General features: G+C 39.3%; 1 long non-coding RNA gene across 1 annotated transcript; it reads left to right on the forward strand.

The window, feature by feature from the left end:
* The first annotated feature begins 715 nt into the window (after positions 1–715).
* On the forward strand, positions 716–10,324 carry LOC135271400 (uncharacterized). The gene is made up of 2 exons (XR_010339533.1): positions 716–3,359; positions 8,899–10,324. It is a non-coding gene; the product is annotated as an uncharacterized LOC135271400 (long non-coding RNA).
* The last annotated feature ends 2,346 nt before the right edge of the window (positions 10,325–12,670 follow it).

Here is a 12,670-nt window from a genome sequence, read left to right on the forward strand (position 1 = left end):
GAGTACAACAAATAACAAACGTTACAAGAAACTTCTTTGAAAACTGGCAGCAAAATTACTACTAATTTGTTTGATAACTAGGTGTCTGCTGAAATTGGTATAAACCGTTTGCTCAAAAGTAGCCAGGCATGGTGGTGAATGCCTATAGTCCTAGCTACTCCAGAGATTGAGGCTGAACAATTACTTCAGTCCAGGAGTTCGAGACTCAGTGAGTTGTGATCACACCACTGCACTCCAACTTGGGCGACAGAGGGAGACCCTGTCTCAAAAAATAAACCACATTACCAAAAGTAGCAAACTGGAGGAGACAGTTCCAGGCAATGTACAGTTGATCCTCATTCAAGGATTCCACATTTGCAAACTGGAACCTACTGTCTTAAAATTTTTTGGAACCCTAAAAAATACTCCCAGTATCTGCAGATACACAGAGTTGGAGAAAGTTTAACTTGCCTGACACCCGCTTTCCCAGCTGAAGTTGAATGACGCAACATTCTGCCTTATTATTTTAGCTTTTATACTGTAAACAACTGTCTTCTTTACAATGCATTAGTGTGTTTTTTTTTTTTTTTTTGAGACAGAGTCTCACTCTGTCACCCAGGCTGAAAGGCAGTGGCACGATCATGGCTCACCGCAACCTCCTCCTCCTCCTGGGTTCAAGCGATTCTCCTGCCTCAGCCTCCCAAGCAACTGGGATTGTAGGCGTGTGCCACCATGCCCGGCTAATTTTTGTATTTTTAGTTAGAGATGGGGTTTCACCATGTTGGCCAGGGTGATCTCGAACTCTTGACCTCAAGTGATCTGCCTCCTCAGCCTCCCAAAGTGCTGGGATTACAGGTGTGTGAGCCACCACACCCAGCCTGTTTGTGCATTTTTATTGGTGGTTTTGCTGTGTTAAATTCCTCCCACAGGTATTGCTGAACTGCTGTCTAATATTCCTAAGCAAAAAATGGCTGTGCTATGTTACAGAGAAAACATACGTGCTATGTAAGTTTCATTCGGGTTTCTCCTTAGTGCTTTTGGCCATGAGTTAGATGTTAATTAATCAACAATATATATTAAGGTATCTTTAAACAGAAACACGCATAAAACAATATTATGTATTGATTGATTGACAAAAATATCGTGGCCAGAGGCTTGCAGGAATTGTCTTTACCCTAGGAACAGTTCAGCGTTCACAGAGACTTTATTGAACATAACTACCGCAAATATCGAGAGTTGTCAGAATCATCTGTGCTTATTAAGGGACGTGTCTAAATGTTACACCCATTCATTATCTAGCTTAGATAAAACCTTCTCTGTATATATACCCTCACCTCCTTTTCTCATCTTCTTACCTGCTTAAACAACATCCCTGGTTAATTTACTGTATGCCTGCCGCAGAGCAATTGAACTTAGCTGAAAAAAAATACAGTCCTGCTAATTCTGAAGTGAGCACCACAGTCCCCCACCCCCTGGGGCTGTATTTCCCTAATCCATTTAACCTGCCTTCTTAAACAACTGTTTTACATCTTCTAAATACCTCCTCATTTGTAGGTCATTAACTTGCTTGTTACCTCTCTAAGAAAATAGAAGAAATCAGAAAGTAGTAACTACTCCTACCATTGCACCTACCAGCCTATCTACATCTGAATACAGCGCAACACTCCGATAACTGGATAAACTGTCGCGGTTCCTAAAACCAAACTTGCCATTTTTGCATTTAGTTGCATTTTACTCTTAGAATTGTCAGCTTTCCTTACAATTTTTCCCCCTATAGCTAGATCACTTCCATCAACTTTTAAACGTGCTATATAAGCCACCTTCTTAAACAAACTATTTTGACCTGAATCTTCCTTCAAATACTACTCCATTGCTCTCTGATCTGCTGTCCTTTTCAGAAATACTGTCTCCACTTCTCCTCTCTCTTGAACCCACACAGTCAGACTTTATTCCCACACTCCTGAACCTGCTCAAGATGATCTGTAGCTTCCAGGTTCTCAAGCCTGATTTTTATTTCTTGGTCTTCAGCACTTGACACAGCTGATGACTTTCCTAAAGTTCTGTAAGGTCTTAGACTTACAGCGCCAAGGACGTCATGTTAACCTCTGTGACCTGCACAGACATTCCAATTGAGTTCCTGGAAAATCTGAAATAACTGGAAGGCCTACTTAATTTTGAGACATCCTCTGTTGTTCCTTATTCTCGCCCCAGTTGATAAGGCCATTGGATTTTGTAACCGACCTTGGTCAATCTCTTGACTCCACACCCTACGACCCCCTCCCAGCTTGCAAAAAACCTCCCTAAACTGTAACTTCTGTAACATTCCACTGCCCACCGCACACCTTTAAAACCACCTCCTATCCCACCAACCTTCGCTGCTCTTTTCGGACTCAGCTTGCATGCACCCAGATGAATAAACAGCCATGTTGCTCACACAAAGCCTGTTTGGGGTTGAGGGGGGTCTCTTCATTCAGAGCACGCATTTTAACAAGTTCCTTATCTAACCTACCAGGATTTCATCGTCATCATAACTTTGGGGAAATGAGGCTAGTATTTGATAAGTTGATTCTAATATCTTGAGAAATTAATTCATGAAAAAATTTAAAATGAGGAAGAAGAATGAGGGAATACTATACATTAAAATGTACTTTAAGTCTAGAGTCATTTACAATGTATGTTATAGCTACTGGAAAAGAAAAATACTCTGTGAATCAAAACACTTCAAAAACACATCCATATAGCTATTAGAAGTCAGTGAATTATAAAGGAGGCATTTTAAATCAGTAACAAATTGATGGACAAAAGAAATGATGTTGCAACATGTGTCTACCCATTCTGAAGAAAAAGTTAAATCTCTTCTTTACATTGTACTTCCAAATAAGTTCTTAATGTATTAAATATCTAAATGTTAAAAAATAAAGGGAGAGTGCGGTGGCCCACGCCTGTAATCCCAGCATTTTGGGAGGCCAAGGTGGGTGGGTCATGAGGTCAGGAGTTCGAGACCAACCTGGCCAACATGGTGAAACCCCATCTCTACTAAAAATATAAAACTTAGCCAGGCCTGGTGGTACGTGCCTGTAGAACCAGCTACTTGGGAGAAGAATGGCCTGAACCCAGGAGGCAGAGGTTGCAGTGAGTCGATATTGTGCCACTGCACTCCATCCTGGGTGGGTGACAGAGTGAGACTCCATCTCAAAAGAAAAACATAATAAAAAATAAAAAAATAAAGTATGAAAGTACTGAAATAATATATAGGAGAATTGTTTTGATCTAGGTATCAACAGAACATGAAATCCAGAAGCCGGAGAGAAAAACACTAATGGATTTGACACAAACAAATTTATTACTTCTTTGTGATGAAAAATAATTAAAGTTAAAAGGTAAGTTATAGATTTGGAGAAAATAATTACAATACATAAAAGAATCGAGCAGTTAATACGTATGCTATACAAAGAACTCCCAAAATTAGTAAAAATAACAACAAAAAGTAGATAGATTATATTAATGTATAGATGAGTTACAGGAAAAGGAAATACAGATGGCCAATAATAAATGTTTAGTCTCATATGTAAACTAAGAAATACAAATAACATTGAACTTTCAGTATAAGGCTAGACTCAGCACCTGTATGCACCTCTCTTTCAAGGTCTTACTTTATTTTTTTGATTTCATCGTTACATACCCTTATGTGTATCACCTCATTATCATCATCACTCTACAAATAAGAAAACTAGGACATAAAATAGTTAAAGTTTGGCCAAAGTCAAACAGATAATAAAAGCAGCAGAGCTGGGGTGTGCACTCAGCATTGGACTCTAGAATCTACCCTCTAACCCACCGTACTATGCTACCTCTAAATGAATTAAAGCAGATCTGGGAGTGGCCAAGAAACTGTCAGAAGATCTATGTAGTTAAAACTTTTCATAATAATAGCAAAACATAAATGAGTGTACAGTGTCATTTTCCAAAGGCTTTATGACATGTAATGTTGCAAAAGATTCAGTGCAGAAGCAGATACGAGAATTCAGCTGATTTCCATTAAGTCTTATATTAAAGGGATTTATAAAAATGTAAACAGCCATTCGTGTTTGGAAATATGTAACTATTTTTTATAAAAAAATTTGTAACGTAATTAGTTTATTTTAAATGAATTTAGAAATAGTTTTAAATTTTGCACTTTTAATTTCTAATTGGTAAATATCAATAGATAAAATCCACATAAACAAAAGCTCTTGGTATTCCTCAGTAATTTTTAAGGATGCAAAGGGATCCTGAGGCCGCAGAGTTTGAGAACTACTGAATTAAAGAATTACCTCCGGGCAACTGACAGCTGAGTCAGTTAGGCCTGTATCCACCTTCACTCACATAGACAGAGGGAACTCTCTTAGAATCTGTGGTTTTGCCCCAGGAATAAAATCTCAAGAGGTGTTCTGTAGGCTAGAGAAAAGTATGGAATGAACAAACATTTGAGATTGTACTCTGTCACTATCAGCCCTTCTCTATTTGATGGGCACAAACTTTTGCACAAGTGCAAACTGTCTATTGAATATCACCTGTGTTGAATAAATGGTCTCACTGTGGTATGCTAGCAGATGCTCTCTGTTAGGGAAAGGATGTGCTTATCTAGTACCAACAGTAAGAAAAGTCCTAAATGACAAAGGAATAACTGATGTTTATCATCTGTTGTGCCTGAAAAGACACCTGATTCTGATTTTCCATTTACAATACTGCAGTGGCTCACGCCTGTAATCCCAGCACTTTGGGAGGCTGAGGTGGGCAGATCACCTGAGGTCAGGAGTTTAAAACCACCCTGCCCAAAAATTGACTGGGTGTGATAGTGGACGCCTGTAATCCCAGCTACTCAGGAGGCTGAGGCAGGAGAATCGTTTGAATCGTGGAGGTGGAGGTTGCAGTGAGCTGAGATTGCGCCATTGCATTCCAGCCTGGGTGACAAGAGCGAAACTCTGTCTAAGAAAGAGAGAGAAAAGGAAGAAAAAGAAAAGAAAAGAAAAAAGATTCCTTCTAAAATAAATGTAATGGCCAGGTGCAGTGGCTCATGCCTATAGTCCCAGCACTTTGGGAGGCCGAGGCAAGCAGATCACTTGAGGTCAGGAGTTTGAGACAAGTCTAGCAAACACAGAGAAACCCCGTCTCTACTAAAATTACAAAAATTAGCCAGGCATGGTGGCGTGAGCCTGTAATCCCAGCTCCTCAGCAGGCTGAGGCAGGAGAATCATTTGAACTTGGGAGGTGAAGGTTACAGTGAGCTGAGATTATGCCATGCATTGCAGCCTGGATGACAGACCAAGACTCCGTCTCAAAAATAAAATGATAAAATAAAATTAATTTTAAAAATTGAGTTGATTTAAAGTGCTAGGAAAATGTTGTATATGTAAAGATGGCAAAAATTGTTAAGTGAAGGACGTTTGAGAAACATTGCTGTAAAGCAAATAATTTGTCTGGGGTGGGTCTCTGATGTAGTAGTTGGGGGTCTGAGAAAAATGGGGCAGATGTGAGGTAACTCCATACCTCCATGCTAAGGGAGGTAAGAAGCAAAGTGGAAGGGCAACTCTGCCTGAGTGAAAGATTGAAACTCTGCACCCTGGCATTCGTAAGAGGGTCTGTCTCTACTTGTTCCTTCCCCAGTGAAATCTGCTTACTGGTATGTTTCACTCACTTACACAAAGCTTGTGTTCACCCCTATGTGTCTTCTGCTACTCAGTCTTCATAGCAGACTTAATTTTCCCTTAAAACACTATCTGATCATCTATCTGATAAGGAATTGCTATCCAGAATATATAAAAAACTCTACAACTTAACAACAAAAAAAAGTCAATTAAAAAATGAGCAAAGTACTTGAATAGACATTTTTCCAAAGAAGATATACAAATGGCCAATAAGCACATAAAAAGATGCTTAGTGTCACAAGTGAAATGTAAGTCAAAACCGCAATGGGATACCACCTCACTCATTAGGAAGGCCGTTATAAAACCAAAACAAAACAGAAAATAACAGGTGTTGGCGAGGTTATAGAGAAACTGGAACACCTGTGCACTGCTGGTTGGAATATAAAATGGTGCAGCTCCTGTGAAAAACAGTTTGGCAGTTCCTCAAAAATTTAAAAATTTATTTACCGTATGATCCAGCATTTCCACTTCTGGGTATACACCCAAAAGAAAGCAGTAACCTAACATGTTTGTACACCAATATTCATAGCAGAGTTACTCACAAAAGCCAAAATGTGGAAGCAACCCAAGTATCTGTTGATGAATAAATGGATAAACAAAATGTGGCATATTCGTATAATGGAACATTATTCAGACTTAAAAGAGTAAGGAGATTTTGACACATGCTACAACATGGATGAAACTTGAAGTCATTATTCTAAGTGAAATAATGTAGTCATGAAAGGACAACTGTTGTATGATTCCATTTGTGGGAGGTGCCTAGAGTAGTCAAATTCATAGAGACAGAAAGTAGAATAGTGGTTGCCAGGGGCAGAGAGAGAGAGGAGCAGGAAGTTCTTGTTTAATGTGTACAGAGTTTCTGTTTGATACGATTCTGAAAGTTCTAGAGATGGATGCTGGTGATGGTTGCACAACAGTGTGAATGTACTTATGGCACAGAACCGTTCATTTAAAAAATGTTTTAATGGTAAATTTTATGTTAAATATTCAACCACAATTTAAAAAAAACACTGTTAGGAACTATTATCCATATAACTTAAAATATTTTCTGAATTGTAATATACTATGTCTCATGTGAAACAGATAACGAGACATAAAGCACAGACGGCCCCAGGGTACTAAGCAATCCCTGCTCACAAATCACAACATTCAATGTAATTTGCATGGCATGGTTGTCTGTTTTTTGTTTGTTTGTTTTTTTGAGATGGAGTTTTCATGCTTGTCACCCAGGCTGGAGTGCAATGGCGCAATCTCGGCTCACTGCAACCTCCACCTCCCAGGTTCAAGCGGGCAGATCACCTGAGGACAGGAGTTCGAGACTACTCTGACCGACATGGAGAAACCCTGTCTCTATTAAAAATACAAAATTAGCTGGGCTTGGTGGTGCATGCCTGTAATCCCAGCTGCTTGGGAGGCTGAGGCAAGAGAATTGCTTGAACCCGGGAGGCAGAAGTTGTGTGGAGCTGAGATTGCGCCATTGCACTCCAGCCTGGGCAACAAGAGCAAAACTCGTCTCAAAAAAATAATAAAAGAAAAGAACATTGCATTTAGGCTTTTCTTTTGCAACCCTGGTAATATTACAATACAGCAGACTGGAGCCAAAAGGGAAGCAAGCAGTGGGACTCTGTTGTGCCAGAAAGTTACCCCTAAACAGAAGCACCTGTTATCCAACTAATGTGTGATGCAACCCTGCTTGGCCAGGGAGTTACAGTGCTACAGCAGCTGTCCAGGGCCTGCATATTCAGATACTTGGTTTATCCAGATCATTTTGCTGTGTAGACTTTCTTTTTGCGAAATAGTACATGTCTGCACAAAACCTTAAGACAATGGTGAACACTTTTTTAATAGGAAAGCTGATCCTTATTTTGAAACATTTTCATAATTTTGTATTATTTTTTTACCAAGATGCTATGATCACTCTTGCCTTGTGAGTAAATGGTTGGTTATTTATTTATTTGAGACAGTCTTACTCTGTCACCCAGGCTGCAGTGCAGTGCACAATCTCGGCTCACTGCAACCTCTACCTCCTGGGTTCAAGCGATTCTCCTGCCTCAGCCTCCCGAGTAGCTGGGATTACAGGTGCACACCACCACACCCGGTTAATATTTGTATTATTAGTAGAGATGGGGTTTCACCATGTTGGCCAGGCTGTGGTTGTTATTTAATATATAATATTAGGAACTCCATAAACTAGCAACATTTCTCCAAGAAAAATATAGTTTAGAAATGGGGGCACATACCATGGGAAGGTATGCAATAAAGAATATAAAAAAAGAAAAAAAGAAATGGCACAGCTGTGTGCAGTGGCTCACGCCTGTAATCCCAGCACTTTGGGAGACCAAGGTGGGCAGATCACCTGAGATCAGGAGTTCAAGACCAGCCTGGCCAATTAGGTACCCAGTTTTCATGCAGTGTTTGAGGAAATATGCTAATTCCACTCATATAAATGTCCAGTATTTCCTAATTAATCGAATTTTGTGATCACTTTGGGATGATGTGATTTCTGTGAGAGTATTCTTTCAGGCTCACCTTTGGCCTGCATTGTGTGCTTTTAAGCCGCTGCATTAAGAGCATGTAGCAGGGAGCACACTTGGCGCATTTAGGCAGGTGCGTGTCCTAGCGCCCAGCCCAGAAGGGGCATATGACTCCATCGGCAGGGTTCCAAATTCTTATTAGTGTTGTCTGCTTGCCAGGTGGTATACAACTGGGTAGTAGTACTGAATTCTTTCCTTTCACAATGCTGTTTTCCGTCTGGCTTTTATTCTTTTTTTTTTTTCCATCACAAAGTATACTTCCAGAAAGAGGAATATTCATTAGCTATATCAAAAAAGAAAGACCATCTTAAATCAACATTTAAAAAACTAGATTTCATTGGCAAAATTCTAATATAAATTTTGCATGTTTTTCTACATGCAAGTTACTTTTATATTCAAAGGAAGATTGACCTGTTTATATAGTGAATAAATTCACCTGTGGAGCACTACCAATTTAAAAGCTCTGTCAAAAGGAGGCTTTCTCCCAATATTTTGTCTTCGTTTCTTTCTTTGTAGAATCTCTAGTTTTTAGTGGACTTCTCCTCATCCAGGAAAAGATTGTATTTCTCCACTTCCCTTGTAGCTTGATGTGGCCATGTCTGCCAACAGGACATAAGCAGGAGTGGTGCATGGAACTTTCAGGAAATGTCCTTAAAGGGAAAAGGCTCTTCTACTTTTCTCCTTCTTTCTGGCTGCAGTGTGAATGTGAGAGCTGGAGCGTGAATACCCACCTTGGACTATGAAGTGGAAACCATGTGCTAAGGATGATGGAGCCAAAGATATGAGCCTGGTTTTCTGGCATCCTAGGACGGCCCGTCACCTCTAGAGAGACTGTTACCTCTCTGGAGAGGTGGTTTTTTTGTTTTGTTTTGTTTTTTTGAGACGGAGTCTTGCTCTGTCACCAGGCTGGAGTGCAGTGGTGCTATCTCAGCTCACTGCAACCTCTGCCTCCCAGGTTCAAGCGATTCCCCTGCCTCAGCCTCCCAAGTGGGACTACAGGTGCGCACTACCATGCCCCGCTAATTTTCTGCATTTTAGTAGAGAAGGGGTTTTGCCATGTTGGCCAGGATGGTCTCAACCTCCTGACCTCGTGATCCACCCGCCTCGGCCTCCCAAAGTGCTCAAATTACAGCCATGAGCCATGGCACCCAGCCTCTAGAGAGATTTTTAATGTGAGTGAGAAAATAATCTGCTTTTTTGATAAACCACTGTAATTTTGCATTTGCTGTTACTTGTAGCTAAACTAATTCAAATGGGCAGACTCTCAAGTATAGGAAGAAATGATCTCCTTTTGAAAATACTCCAACCTGGCCTGGCATGTAGCTCACGCCTGTAATCCCAGCACTCTGGGAGGCCGAAGCTGGTGGATCACCTGAGGTCAGGAGTTCAAGACCAGCCTGGCCAGCATGATGAAACCCTGTCTCTACTAAAAATACAAAAAATTTGCTGGGTGGGGTGGCGGGTGCCTGTAATCCCAGCTACTCGGGAGGCTGAGGCAGAAGAATCGCTTGAACCCAAAAGGTGGAGGTTGCAGTGAGCTGAGATGGCGCCACTGCACTCCAGCATGGGCAACAAGAGTGAAACTCTGTCTCAAAAAAAAGAAAAGAAAAGAAAAAGATACCATACTGACCATACTGTGATCCAAGTTATTTAGTTTGGCCTAATTGTCGCGTCTCCTTGAAGAAATTCAAATCTGAATGATATTTCTATAGTAAAAAAATAATAACAATACAGCTCACTCCAATTTTTCTTTCTGAGGGCATGAGTACCTTGAATATGATGCTCACTCCTTTGAATGAATGGCATCTTGAAAAGTGGAAATAGGGTATCTAAAGCAAACTCAAACTTGCTTTGAAAAAAAGAGGCAAATTCAGCAATATTTTCAATGCTATGTCTAATGCAATTATGAAAAAAATCAGTATCATGGGTAATTTATGTTCTGATGAATTCAAAAGATTGGGTGTTCAAATGGTGAGTTTTGTGCTGAAGAGGATTGCTGCTGAAGTGTTGGCCGTGTTTTCTTTCTTGACCTGTATGGTAATTGCATATATTTCTTTGTAATTATCAATTTAACTTTATGTACTTTTCTGCATTTCATCTCATAATAAAAAAGGATTAAAGAAGTGAATTTTGTGATTTATTTTTAAAATATACCTTTTACTTTTAAAAGCAATTATTTTGTTTTTGACAAGAATAAAGGTAAGTTACAAATTCATATTATTGTGAGTTTCTCAACCAAATCGGTATTTCTTTGCTTAACACATTCTTAAATCAAGTACATGTGACGTTTTAGTTGAAGCCATCCAGTAGTTTTAACTAAGGATAATCCCAGAAAGTCATCAGGCTTTCTATGTATAGCATCTTCTTAGCTAAACCCACTAATATATTGGATCTAGTTGAAATATAACCACCTCAAATCTTTTATAGAGCAAAGTTAGAAAAACTGGATTGATAAATCAAATTTTAAAAGTTGCAGTTGGTACTAGGCTTAGTATCTGGGTGACAAAATAATCTGTACACCAAACCCCTGTGACACAGTTTATCTATATAACAAAACCTGCACGTGTATCCCTGAACCTAAAAAAAAGTTAAAGGAAAAAAAATTTGCATTAAGGTTCCTAAGACATCTTTTCAAAAGAAATGTAACTGATAAAAAGTCCTACTCATAGCTTGATTAAATAAATAAATTAAAAATTAATTTAAAAAATATAAATAAATATTAAAAGTGAATCTTCACTAGTGTGCTTGAGCAGGACACATTTTTTGAGCTTTAGTTCATTCTATCTATAAAGGAGATACAATAATCCCTGCCCTCCTATCTCACAAAGTTGTAAAATACGGTGAGGTGTCAAAGACCTTTGAACGAACACTTTACAAACGTTTTATTATTAACATACAGATTTGATTTACTATAGACATAGTCCAGGTCAATCCAAGTTATTCAAGATTAGATATCAGGGCGGGCGTGGTGGCTCACTCCTGTAATCCCAGCACTTTGGAAGGCTGAGGAGAGAAGATCACCTGAGGTCAAGAGTTCAAGACCAGCCTGGCTAACATGGTGAAACCCCGTCTCTACTAAAAATACAAAATATTATTATCCTGGTGCATGCCTGTAATCCCAGCTACTTGAGAGGCTGAGGCATGATAATTGCTTGAACCCAGGAGGCAAAAGTTGCAGTGAGCCGAGATTCTGCCATTGACTACAGTCTAGGCAGCAAGAGTGAAACTCCATCTCAAGAAAATAAAAGATACATTAGTAGAGGGAATGTCTTAGTTGGGTTAAATAATCTGCTAGCTACTTTAGTAGGCAAACCTGACTTCTCAGTGAATTGACACAGGAAAGATTTCTTCTTCATTTTATCATAGATCGATCTCTTTGGTAGCTCACTTTCAATTCTGGGGCTGAAGACATTTTGCAACTCTGCCATCTTAAAGTTTTTTTGCTTCCAGCACCACAGATGGGAAAGATAAAACTGGAGAACTCTTCACACCTGCCATTTAAAGGCTTGGGCTGAAGGTATCATATGTCCTTCCCCTTATAATCCTCTGGCCAGAAGTATTTCTATAAAACCCATCCTAGCTATAGGGGAACACATGGGATTTTGTGAACACTGTCTCTCACATAGAGGGCTTAAAGGAAGCTATCTCATTTAAAGCAGAAGTTGGGTTAAATTTTTATTTTTAAAATGTACACCTTGTAGAACTGGTGCCAAAAAGCAGGAGTTTTAAATTTTAAAGTTCATAGAATGACTAAGGTATCTGGCACTCTTATGAAATTTTATACAAAAAGTCAGGCTTATTTTGTGATGTTTATTTTTCTGGAGGGAGGGTTCATAGCTTACTTTGAACTCAAAGGGGTGCTTAAAAAAAGTTAGGGACTACTGATTTAAGGCAAAGGGAGAAAAACTATGGGATTGACTGTTGTCTTTTTTATTTGGTACTAGCTACAGTTTACTTTCAACTTAATACAGATAACACGTGGAGAGTAGAGGTTCTACGTAATGCATGGCTTAGTCACTATGCTAAGTGTTTTTCAGATCTTATCATTAATCTTCACATTGCCCTTGAAGGCAGAAATTCTTATCCCCTCTGTGCAAACAGGGAATCTGAGGAGCATACAGATCAGGCACGATACCTCCGATCCTACGACTGGTAGAAGCAAGGAACTAGAACTTGAATGAGGACTGTTTAAATTCAAAACCTCCCTATCTCATTGGGCCATTTAGGTGTTTATTACCCTCTATGGGGGAGACGTAAAAGACAATATAGCCTGAGCATATTTATGATTTTTTTCTTCTGCAAGCTGAACAAACCAAACATCAGGGCTTAACAGATGATATAGAAATTTCTGTTGTTGAACGGACGGACTACAACATTGATGAAAATTTGTTGTATGCCAAACTGGCTGCAAATAGGAAGAGACGAAAAGAAAAAAAGTGAAAAATTTCTACCTGAGATTTCATATAGAGG

This window comes from Aotus nancymaae, unplaced genomic scaffold, assembly GCF_030222135.1.
Source record: "Aotus nancymaae isolate 86718 unplaced genomic scaffold, 86718_ANA_hifiasm-v0.15.2.pri h1tg000077l, whole genome shotgun sequence".
In the NCBI taxonomy this organism is placed as follows: domain Eukaryota; kingdom Metazoa; phylum Chordata; class Mammalia; order Primates; family Aotidae; genus Aotus; species Aotus nancymaae.